We start from the raw sequence: 10,891 nt of genomic DNA on the forward strand, positions 1-10,891 counted from the left end.
TATTATTATTATTATTATTATTATTATTATTATTATTATTATTATTATTATTATTATTATTATTATTATTATTATTATTATTATTATTATTATTATTATTATTATTATTATTATTATTATTATTATTATTATAAGGTGAGAGTGTTGATGGAAAAAATTGGAAGAAAGAGATTGATTGGCTGAACGAAAAATGGATTGAGGTCGGGGTCGAGGGAGGGAGAGCCCGGGGGAGCTGCCCTCCATCGACAGGAGATGCCCTTCTTACATTCTCTTTCTGAATAGAAGTGTACAACCAAGATCAATTATCAACGCAATCTACATTAATACAACCAAGATCAATTCTTTCGTTCCAACAAATCCGACCACTAAACCAAAGAATACATAGAAAGACAAAATAAAAATAAAAATTAATTCACAAATTAATGTCAGAGAAATTCATACGTACACAAAAAACATCTAGTGAGTGTGCGTAGATACTACTTTGTAGCATGAGCACTATATACTGTAGACATTCCTTGCACAAAAATGCGAAATCCCTCGCCCCTAGGGCCCTCATCCCTTGGTCCGACAAGGATTAATTATATGGGTTGTGGAGACAAAAGGATATTGTTTTGAAAATGATAAAATAAAATAAAAGAAAATAGGACGGAACAAACAAAACAAATACGGTGGAGACTTTTTTTTTTTTTTTTTTAATAAGAAGTGGTGGAGAAATAACTGCTTGAAGAATAAACTTGCATCAAAACCCATATACGCCATTGGTTGTGGGTTAAGAATGTGAAAACTGCTAATGCCCACCATTCTAAAATTAGGGATGTTAATTATTTAATAAATATAGTAATTATTTAAATACTAAAATAACCATAGGTTTACAATATTTCACAAAAATGAGATTAGGATTTCGGGGCAAAACCTTTCTTTTATATATAAAAATTATTACTATAAATTATTTATACTATAATAAAGATATATTAAATAAAAAAAACTGTTCTTTTTTTTTTTCATTTTATATGCATTTGATACATTATATTATTTTATATTATATAATATTTATATTTATAATAAAAAAGAAAAAGGAAACATAAAAGTGCGAGCCGGCTTAGAGCATGTACAGTGGGGCTCACAATTTGCCCATTAGTGTCAGAAAAATAAGGCTCTTCAAAATTTGGAGAGGAAAAACTCCTCTAATGTGAAAAGTTAAACTCCACGTGGCCCTCCAAAATTTGGAGTTTCTCTAAGATCATGTACAATGGATTAGTTAAAACACCCTCTCCAAACAGTGGAGCACGTACTCATTTTCATTAACTTTATCACCTCTTTAAAAATGAGTCCCACATTTATCACTCTTCAAATTAAAATTACTCCAATGGGTATATTTTGTTGCTCTCCAAATATTAAACTGTAATAAAATATTCACTATTAATATAAAAAAAGTACAAATTAAATTTTCAATATTTTAGATTTAATTAATAAAATTGATATACCTAACTTGACTTTGAAATTAGGCTAATTTACATAAAAATAATTACCATTTAATCATGTTGTGGTTTACGTTAGTTTATTTTTTTTTCTATTTTCTGTAATAGATACAAACTAATTAATAATATGAAAATTTAACAGCTAACATAAAATTGACATAAATATTTTTATACGTCTTATTTTCATATCTAAGTTGTAATTTCTTTATTTTAGTAATTTTGTATCGTAGTATATATTGTAATAGGTTTTATTAATATTCAGTTTAAAGTTACTTTCATTTTATTATTATTGATAAAAGTTTGTTGAAATACTTAATTATTATAAAAAAAATTAAGAATATGAAATTAACAAATAACATAAAATTGAATTTTATTTATTAAATATATTGTTTTTCGTTTGTTCGCTTCGATAAGCAAAAAAATTAAATTTAAATTTAATTAGCATTTAAAGTTTATAATATTTCAGTTATCATTTAAATATATACATAAATTAAAGTTGAACAAAATAGAAATAAAAGAACATATAGAAATACAATTACAAGTAAAGAATATAAAAAAATAAATGGGCCCACATACCTTTGCTAGCTTGCTCATTAACTGTGGCGATGGGTTTATTTACTCTTCAAATTTGGAGAGCATTGAAGAGCCACTAACTATTCCACTGCATTCCAATTTCCTCTCCACATTTTACCGAACCTTAAAGTCTGACATAAAAAGAGTTTTTAATGAGAGCATGTACAATGGACTAGCCAAAAAACCCCTCTCGAAACAGTGGGCTCTACATGCCACATACTCATTTTCATTCACTTTAACTCCTCTCTAAAAATGGGTCCCACATTAATCACTCTCCAAATTAAAATTGCTCCATTGGATGTATTTTGCTGCTCTCCAAAATGACTCTCCAAATATTAAACTATAATAAAATATTCATTATTAATATAAAAATATACAAACTTAAATTTTCAATTTTTTTATAAACTTGATTTTGGAGTTGAAATATCTAATTAAATATAGGCATAATAAACTAATGAAAAGTTTATTTTCTTGGAATGATAAAATTATTAATGTGTAGTAATAAAAAAATTCGATTTGTTATAAAGTTGAATAACCTTAATAAGAAATGATCATCTATTATAAATAAAATTTATTTGTTAAATACAATTCAAAGTATTTAAAATTAATTTTGATTATAATAAGAAATACAAAGAACTCTAAAAATAAAATAAAAATAAGTTATTTAAAAGCCATAAAAGAAACTTCATAACATTTATTAATGAAATGAATATTAAAAAAAACTTAAAAAATTAGCTAATAAAAGAACATAAAATACGGAATAAAAGATAATAAAACAATTGTGGGTCCACATTTTATGGTTAAAGTCCTCTATAACTGTGGCTAGCAAGTTAATGATTGGTCCAATTTGAAGAGTGCTATTGAATACTATTTGGTTCCACTGCACCATTTTTACTCTTCAAAATTTGGAGAATTGGAAAAATCTTGCACTATTTTGTATTTTTCATTTGAGGAGGCCATTGTATATGCTCTGAGTTCATTGTACATGCTCTAAACAACTCCCACAGTTAGCAAGCAATCTAACAACAATTAATGGTCCCCACATGTCACACCCTCCTATGCTCATATTCATAATTTATTTTTTCCTTTCTAAAATAATGCGATCATTTTTTTTCTTCTGAACCATAATTAAAATATTAATTAATATGTTATTAATATTTTTTCCCTATGAGATATTTTAGTTTACAAATTATATTTTCCTATTATAATTTAATTAGTTTCACAACAAAAGTTGAAATAGATTAGATTAAAGTAATAACAATTTTATTATAGTAAATGGATCTTTTACTATGATTATATTATTGTGATAGTTTTTTTTTCTGTCATATTGTAATAGTTATATTTGAGGATGTCTATACTATTATTAATAATGATGATTTATTATTTATTAATTACAATATTTACAATATTTGTTATTCATTCATTTTACTTGTAAAAACCAATTTAAGAATGTCCATTTGTAAAATTTTGGCTTAAAAAGTTATATTTATAAGAATATTTAATTGAAGTACTAATATTGCAAATTGCAATGAATAGATTGTAGATAAAAAGACATAAATTAAGAAAATTATATATTGCAATTATACCCATTGGAGCATTAATAAATAAATTACTAATACAAACATATAAAGTTATAAAGATATTGATTGAATTGATTTTTCAGAAAAAAATGTTATCATAAGGAGTGAACTATTTTGCTGCAGAGATATGATAGATAATGATTAAATTGATACTTCGGGGAAAGTGCATATCAAAGTGTTATCATAGGGTTTCAGCTATTTTGCGGCAGAGTTAACGATAAATAGTAATTTATTTTTTGCAGTGATAAGATGTTGATGGAATTGATTTTTCAGAGAAAATGTTTTTACTGCAAAATTAAAGATCGATAGTCATTTAATTTTTTGCAGGAATAAGATATTGATTGACTTGATATTTTTTTAGAGATAAGATATTCAGTGAATTATGTTTCGGGAAAAGTGCCATGATTTTTTCACGGATATGATAGTGTGTGTATCTATGTAGCACGGATACGGATACGTGGATACGGACACCGCGATACGGCATTTTCAAAAAAATAGGATACGGACACCGGGGTGGATACACGTAAATATTAAAAATATAGAGGTATATGTGTAAATATTAAAAAATATAGGGGTATAGTTATTAATTTCAATTATATATATATATATATATATATATGTATATATGTGTGTGTGTGTATATATATATGTATATTGTATATTTACGAAAAAATTACATGAAAAAATTACAACAGAAGCAAATCAAAAGAAGCAAATCAATCTTGTATGAATTCCTTCCTACATGAGGAAACAATTAACAGTTTATTATTCAAAAAATAAACAAACAAATAATTAACTAATCAATAAACAATAAAACATTAAATAATTCAAAATCTAAAATCCAAAAGATAAATTTCAACATTCAAATACTTAATTCAAAAAACAAAAAACATAATAAAATTTAATAAACACCTTCCATCAAATTCCAGTCTCCACGTCTTCGGCAAAAATTACACCCTCCAATTCGGGTTCATCCAATGAAAGTTGAGCAATATTAAGAACTCCTTGAGCAATATCAAGAACTCCTTCATCTTCTATATTGCCAAAATCATCTCCACCCACATTCCACATTTTTGTCTTGTCATCATAGTATTGAGCACTACTTCTAGACAAAAGGCGAAGATTAGTATGAATGAAGACCAAATCCTCCGCACGTTTAGGATTTAACTTATTCCTTCTAAATGAATGAACGAAGGAATAAGTACTCCAATTCCTCTCGGAACAAGATGAAGAACTAGGTTGCCCAAGCACTTTGAAAGCCAACTTTTGAAGTAAAGGAGCACTCGAACCATAACATGCCCACCATTTCCTAGGCTCAACATCATATCTACTCACAATCGAATCTGGATCTCCAAATGGCCCAGTCTTTAGAGAGAAATTTGCAAATTCATCAATTGCATTCGTACGCTCCTCTATACTTGGAAAAAATCTTCTAAAACATTTGATTCGTTCGGATGAAACTTACCCATCCATATAAGGAGCCAATCTACCTTGTCCCTCTAAAAGCCATTTTCACTGTAATACCTTCAAAAGAAAAAAAGAAAAAAAAGAAAAAAAAAACAACAACAAAGAGTAAAAAACAAGTAAAAAAAAAATAGTAGAATAACACTTAAGGAACAACTATAATTAATTAAAAACTCACTTCGGGTTTAGAGAGTGAGCCAAACAATGAAGATGAGTATTGTTTTTTGCCCATCGGTCAACTAGAATTTGTTGGATCACATCAAAGAAAGCAGAAAATCCATACATCGATTTTTTCTCATGGTCATAAATAACTTTCTTCACATTTTCAATCATAGCATCCCACATCTCATAAACCAAATGAAGGCATGGCTTATCCGTGTCACAAACTCTAATCATCTCATATATATCTAATCATCTCATATATAGGTTCAGTGAAGGCTAGAATATATGAAACTTTTTCCCACCACTCTTCACTCAACACTGTGTCCCTGACAAATTTTGCTTTGCTTTGATCATCTTCTCGATATGATGTCCATTGGTTACACGTCACTAATAGTTGTAAAGAACGTTTGATAAGCATAAATCTTTTAAGCATGACAACAATAGACGCAAATCGAGTGTCAGCAACTGAAAGCAATTTTAAATGGGCAAATCAATTGTACATAGCCAATACCATCGCATGATTCATGATAAAATTTTTGACTTGCACAGCATCCCCATGAACAATGGTGATCCAACTACACAAATCATATGTCTCTAGATTGGATTCCACATTTTTAGCCGAACAAATATTCTTCAAAGCTAGATTCAGAGTGTGAACAACACAAGGAGTCCAAAAAATATGAGGATACCAACCTTCAATGAGTTCACCAGCCGCCTTACAATTGCTCGCATTATCCGTAATAATTTGGACCACTTTTTGATGCCCCACCTCATCGATAGTTTTTTTCAGTAAACTCGCGATAAATTTTTTATCTTTTACTTCACCAGAACAATCAACTGCCTTGATAAACATCGGCCCACAGTCAGAAACAACCATAACATTAATCAATGGCCTTCTTTGTGGGTCACTCCAACCATCACTCACGATGCTAACCCCTTTCTCTGACCATGTGCTCTTGATCGGCTCTAACAATCTCTCGACATGCGTTTTTTCTTGTTCGAGCAATGTGGTTCTCAATTTGTTATAACCAGGAGAAGATAACCAGGTATCGAGTGATTACAAGCAAATAAAAAAACACTCACATAGTAAGGAATCCTTGCAAAATTAAAAGGCAAACATGCAGTATAAAACATTCTGGCAATCTCTGCATCCAATTGATTCCTAACATTAGCATCAAAAGCTTTAGCAATAGGATTATCACAATCGCCGGCTTTTTGCCTTTTCAAAACATTAATAGTATTTTGTTCACTTGTACCACCAGACAACGAACTCATGGCTGTATTTCCGGTAGTAGGCAAAGACACATTTTTAGGTTGTGAATTCATGGCTATTTGTGTCGCCGCTTCTTCTAATTTTTTCATTTCGGTGATACTTTCTCTACTCATTTTTTTGTAAGGAGTAATCCCTTTATTACTTATTTGGAATAGGTGAGCCCTAACTCTAGTGTAACTCCCTACTTTTTCTTCATTACAGAAAGTACACAACCATCTACAATTACCACCGGCACCTTCCCCCGCTTTACCAAGTTTTATCACATATTTCCACAGAGGATGGAGATCGTTATCCTTAGTTTTTGTAGTCGCCGATGTGGAATTAACACTACTACCGGTAGATTGAGACTGCATACGATAATCTGTAATCAGCCAATGAAAATTTACCTTCACCGTCCAAGCACCCACTCGATGTTGCCGCGCTAGTTGATTACTTGATTTTATTAGGGTTGGTTTTTTGTTCAATGGAATAGGGCATATAGAAAACGAAAGAAGAGATGCTAAGATTTTTATGTGTTTTTGTCTTTCTGTTATTTTCTGTTTTAATTAGAAAATAAAATATATGAAATAGTGAAAGATTCCTAACAAAATAAAAAGCAATTATGGAAAAAAAAAGGAACGTGTAAAGACGCCGTGTCCAAGTTGGGAAGTGTCCATATTTTCTTTTTTTGCAAAACCGCCCGACACCCTACCCCAATACTTTATGGAAATTCGGATACGGCCCGACACCGTGTCCGAGCCGTGTCCTGGCGAGTCCGCGCGAGTTGGGTGTCCGATACGCGGATTCTCCTAGTGTTTGGCGAGTCCGTGCTACACAGGTGTGTATTAGTTGCAGACAAAGTGTTATTATGATAATGGGTGGATAATTTTCTCCACTATAAATAGTAGTCTTCTACTGATGATAAAAAACTCACCATTCATCTTCATTTTACATCTTAATCACGGATCCATACAATCATTTCAATCATAATATGAATCCATTATGTAGTCAGCAATCACCACAAAATGAGTCTCAAACATTTAATCCTTGTTTTTGCAGGTTCAACTCAAATTCCAACACAAGAGCAAATGCATACTCCAAATACATCAAAGAGAACGATAACCAAATTGGAGTATACAAGAGGATGAAGCATTGTGCAAAGCTTGGTTACATATTTCTGAAGATGCAGCAGTTGGTAAAGATCAACAGAGAGGGAGATTGTGGGACCGAATCAAAATGGAATTTATAAATAATTTAAAACACGATGTTGGTAGAAATTCAACTGGGCTAATGAATCGGTGGTCAACCATTCAACACTGTGTTAACAAATTTTCGGGATATCTCGTTGTGATTTAACGAACTCGTATAAGTGGATACAATGCAAAAGATAATATAAGTAAATAGATAAAAATATTATGTTTATTCACTTTATATAGATATATAGATATATACAATATTTTTTAAGTCAAGTATTTATATTTTAAGTTTTATCTGTGGATTGGAGCAACAAAGAATTTATATTTCAAAAAAGAAAATCATCATTTTAAATGGGATACTTGTTGGCTTATTCTGAAGGACACTTCAAAATTGTACAATCATATTAACGACTAACTAGAAAGACAGAAAAAGACTTCTCAAAGAATAATAACAGAATTTATTTGGATGATGATGATGTTGGAGAGTCTTCCAATGCACAAACTCCATCAACTGAGCAAGCTACCTCTACTGGGACTCCAACCGCAGTTAGTCTTGATGATGAAGATGGACTTTCTGATCACTGTTCAACTGGACTAGCACGTCCTAATGGTCACAAAACTGTAAAAGGTCCTATAAAGAAGAAAAAATTTCCTTCCATTGACTTATTTGTAGAGGAGTTTTCTAGTATGAGAAAAGAAGCTTCAAGTCAGTTCGAAGAAGAAGCCATTAGAAGAACCACAAGAGCACAACAAAAGTTACAAGCTAAAATGGAAGCAAAACAAATGAGGCTACAAGCTCAAAAAGAAACCGAGCAGATGAGAACTGCAGCAATTCATGAACAAGAAAAGAAAAGATTTGAGAAAGACGTAATGATAATGGATCCCGAGTCAGCACCTACACTTGAGGGCGAAAAATGGATTAATGATCAACAAACTTGGATCCCTGAACAACAAAGAGAAAGCATGAATCGTGCACGAAAAAATAAGTAAATATTTACGGATTCTAATACCAAGAATTCTCGTAATTTCTTTTTTATTTTGTTTTTGGTTATAGTTGGTGGGATGTTCCAACATTTTTATGCTATCATATTTTATGTTTTTAATATTTATGTTAAATAAAGGGAAATTGGCTAAACATCCCTTATCTAGACTTATATAGGTGGATATTCAATCTATTAGATGAATATAGGTGTATGTCATTGATCAATTAAATTGAATTAAATTAGTTGTATATAGACATAATACCCCCACTTAATATTTTAAATGTTTATAGTTATTTAAAAAGTTAAGGAAACAAATCCTACAATTCTCTCACTCTCTCTCCTCTCCACACGGTCACAACTCTCCCCTTACACCACAAGCCTCTTTCTCTCTCCTCTCTCACCCCCCTACCTCCTCGCACACTTATTTTATTTCTCTCTCTCAAACCTCTAGCTAAAGTGAAAATTAATTCTTAATTTTTTTAAAACAATCTTCAATTCTATTTCCACAATTATTTTATAGCAATCTTTAATTATTAATTTTCTTGAGACCATATGTATTGGATTTTAATTGTTATTTCCTATGTCCTCGATAGTATTGCATTTTTTGTTTGCATTTTCTAATAAGTTTTACTTCAGCAAACAACATAATAAAAAATTGAACAACAAAATATATTTGCATCATAAAATAGACAACTGCAAACTGCAACTTCTAACTAAAAATTGTATTATCAAACACCAAAAAGAACTTGAAACAACAAATGAATGTAAATCATTAAACAATAATTTTTTTGGCGCTCTAGAGGACTTTTTACATGTTAGCAATATGATCAAAAAATAGATCATCTTTTATCTTTTTTTTTGAACAAATACGAGTTGAAACACTCTCGCGGGTATACATATTTATCACACAAAGACGTCCAGTGCCAAAGTTTGACAATGGGACATTCACCCAATGCAGCGGGATAAGAGTGTAACAAAAGTCGCTCATATTCTTTCACATCATGAACTTTTTCACCATTGACATTGATTTCGTGCACGTCCGTATGCATTTAATATTCGTCTGTATGCATTTAATATTCCTTTTTTTTTTTTTTTTTTTTTTTGCAGTGGCTGTTGAACACGAAATAAAAAGAGATAATGATTGAACGTTACAAAACAACAAATGTAATAACTACAAATATTAACAACCACTGATTACAAATTGCAAATACAAATGGTGAAGGCAATCTGTAAACGAAAAATGATAAAGAGTGAAGTATAAACCGTACACAGTGAAGTATAAACTGTAAACTGTGAAGTATAAAATGCTAATACAAACATTTAATTATGAAATGTGATAGCATGTAACAATGCAACAAAAAAGAATAGCAAACAAATTTCCTACGAACAACTACATCGACAATTGTAGCAACATTTAAATCGACAATTCCTAGCAAAAAATAGCAAATAGCAAAACGAAATCATAGAACCAATTTTTAGACTCCGGTCTTTCACCAATTTTCATTCTCGGACTACCTAAACCACAATTTTCATTATTTCACCTTCAGTCTCTAGACTACCTAAAAGAAAAACCACAATATTTATTTTTCAAACTACCTAAACTTAATGGACTACCTAAAATACCCAAAATATGCAGACTTCATACAAATGACACTCAAACTAGCAAAATTAGATCGATAAAACCACACGCAAACAACAAATTAAAAATGCAAACTGCAAAATTAATTAGACTTATGACATAGACAAACCTTGAAAGTTATATCCGATTTTGGTGATTCGAAATCATCATTTAGGTTCATTGTCAGTGAAAAATAATGGTTTTCAAATGAGAGCCCAAAATTCGAAAAATCTTATGTATTTTTTTAGTTAATGTTATTGGTGCTTACCGAGACTCATACGTGTTTGAACCATCTTTAGATTTTTTTGATATTTGCACGGTGTATTCTCCGTGCGATTATGCAAACACTGGGATGAGTGAAAACCTCAAACACCAAATAATGCAAACACGAACCAATACTCCAAAATAGCAAATAGAGTCTCCAAGATTGCAAACGAATAACGAGCAAACACTTACCAGCAAACAACAAACGAAATTGCGGAGATTGTAAACGATCCGAAGGCCCACTATGTCGCGGTACAATTTTTTTGCTAGGGTTCTTTATTTCTGAATTCCGTTTTGTGGATGGGTTGGGTTGCTTTTGAT

The 10,891-nt window shown here is 30.7% G+C and overlaps 1 pseudogene; it reads right to left on the minus strand.

Moving 5' to 3' along the window:
• Positions 1–4,549: 4,549 nt before the first annotated feature.
• LOC105974866 (uncharacterized) lies at positions 4,550–6,788 on the minus strand (annotated as a pseudogene).
• Positions 6,789–10,891: the final 4,103 nt, after the last annotated feature.

The sequence above is a fragment of the Erythranthe guttata genome, chromosome 2, assembly GCF_056151865.1.
Source record: "Erythranthe guttata isolate IM_541 chromosome 2, IM_541, whole genome shotgun sequence".
NCBI lineage: Eukaryota > Viridiplantae > Streptophyta > Magnoliopsida > Lamiales > Phrymaceae > Erythranthe > Erythranthe guttata.